The following is a 2,500-nucleotide window of genomic DNA, read 5'->3' as shown; positions in this document are numbered from 1 at the left end:
ACGCCAACCATTGCGAGAACGCCCAGGACCTGGCGTTGCATGTGTTGACCACCGAGGGTCTTGACGTTCTGCTCTTGTCCGAGCCCTATTGCGTACCGCGCAATAACGGCAATTGGGTAACGGACGAGAGTAAGACGGTTGCCATCGTCGTCAACGGCAACCGGCTGCCGATACAGCGTATCAGGCACCGTCAGACCCTCGGCGTGGTTGCGGCCGACGTCGGTGGAATCGCTGTGGTGAGCTGCTATGTGTCGCCGCAGACAGGAGTCCCAGAGTTCCGGAGCACTATGGAAAAGATCGACCTGATCGTCCGCGGGTGCAGCCGGGTTCTCCTGGCCGGCGATTTCAACGCCATGCACCTGGACTGGGGAAGCAGCAGGACTTGCCCGAAGGGCTTGAGCTTCTCCAGTTGGCGGACAACCTCGGGCTGGTGCTACTGAACAAGGCAGACTGTCTGCCAACGTTCAAGGGGAACCGAGCGGACACAACTCGGTTTCCGCCCAGCCGACCGGACGTTACGTTCGCCAGTAGTGTGATCAGCCGTCTCGACCCGCGCGAGGACAGCGCCCGAGGCTGGCGCGTTCCCGACGTGGTAACGCTCAGTGATCACCGTTACGTCCGGTACGAGGTTGGCGTGAGTCCACCATCATCGAGGGATCGGGCAGCACGGCGTGGACAGCGCCCGGCCCGCGTAAGCAATGCCGGTACGCGCTGGAAGACCAGTCAGTTTGACTCCCAGCTTTTCGGGAAAGCGCTGGCCATGACTGGGTTCGCCCGTCAAGCTAACAGCGTCGAAAGCTTGGTCGAGTCGCTGACCAGCGTCTGCGACGAGACGATGTCGCGGGTCTTCCCAGCGCAGGACCACACAGGTCGGCCAGCTTACTGGTGGACTCCGACGATCCAGACGATGATCGAAGAACTCTCCAGAAAGGAGCAAACGGCGATGAGGACCATTCCGCCCAACGAACAGCTCCAAACGGAACTCTTAGCTGCCAGAGAGAGCCTTCGGAAGGCTATTCGTTCGAGTAAGAACGAGGCGTTCGACCGGTTCTTGCTGTCGATCAGGGAGGATGAAACCGGAAACTTTTTCCGGAAGGTCTTCCACTGGTTCCAGGCGGCCCGCTCAGCCCCGGAACGCGATCCAGCAGAACTGCGGCGAATTGTCGACGCCTTGTTCCCGGTTCATCCGCCGGTAGAGTGGCCTGATCTCCGAGTTGGCAACATGGCGCCGCTCCGATCGATCGGCCTGACCGAGCTGGATCAAATAGCAGCCAGCATGCACCCGCGGAAGGCTCCTGGGCTTGATGGAGTACCGAACGCCGCCCTTACGGTTGCTCTCAGGCAGCAACCGGAGCCCTTCCGCCGGGTGTTTCAGGAGTGCCTGGACACGTCCTGCTTTCCGCAGCCGTGGAAAAAGCAGCGACTGGTGCTCCTGCCAAAGCCAGGCAAGTCACCGGGCGAGCCGTCGTCATTTCGCCCGATTTGCCTGCTTGACAACACAGGCAAGGCTTTGGAGCGGCTGCTGTTGAACCGGCTCAACGAATATATCGAGGATCCAGAGAGTCCGCAACTGTCTGAGCAGCAGTTCGGATTCCGGCGAGGGCGATCGACTCTGCAGGCCATACAGCAAGTCGTAGACGCGGGACGAAGGGCGAAGTCCTTTGGCAGGACGAACAACCGTGACCGGCGCTGCCTCATGGTTGTGGCCCTGGACGTCCGTAACGCGTTTAACACGGCTAGCTGGCAGAGCATCGCCGAGGCGCTCCAGGCGAAGGGAGTCCCCGTGCAGTTGTGCCGCATACTGCAGGACTACTTCGCCGACAGGGAGCTCACGTACGACACGGCGGACGGGCCGGTTACCCGCCGAGTATCGGCAGGTGTTCCACAGGGGTCTATATTGGGCCCCACATTGTGGAACATCATGTACGACGGTGTGCTAGCCGTAGAGCTCCCTGAGGGCGCCTCCATCGTGGGATTCGCCGATGATCTTGCGATCCTGGCAGCGGGGACAACACCGGAGCACGCAGCAGCGATTGCGGAGGAAGCGGTGGCAGCGGTCAACAGCTGGATGGTGCGGCACAAACTCTCCCTGGCGCCGGAGAAGACGGAGTTGCTGATGGTGTCGAGCAAGCGAAGCGGATACAAAACATCCCTGTGAACATCTGTGGAGTGGAAGTGCGCTCGAAGCGGTCGATTCGCTACTTGGGGGTCATGCTACACGACCACCTGTCGTGGCGCCCACACGTCGAGATGGTCGCGGACAAGGCCCTCCGTGTGGTGCAAGCATTGCGTGGCGTCATGCGCAACCACAGCGGCCCCCAAGTGAGCAGCGGAAGCTGCTCGCCGCAGTGGCTGCGTCCATCATCCGCTACGGCGCACCCGTCTGGGCGGAAGCCGTGGACCTGCAGTGGTGCAGGCGGATTCTGGACCGCGTGCAACGGCCCTTGGCCCAGGGCATCACGAGCGCCTTCCACTCCACGAGCTGCGAGGTAGCGGTGGT

This window comes from Anopheles arabiensis (assembly GCF_016920715.1).
Source record: "Anopheles arabiensis isolate DONGOLA chromosome X unlocalized genomic scaffold, AaraD3 X_pericentromeric_contig0018, whole genome shotgun sequence".
In the NCBI taxonomy this organism is placed as follows: Eukaryota; Metazoa; Arthropoda; class Insecta; order Diptera; family Culicidae; genus Anopheles; species Anopheles arabiensis.
The sequence above is the reverse complement of the archived record's forward strand: the minus strand, read 5'-3'. Positions refer to the sequence as shown.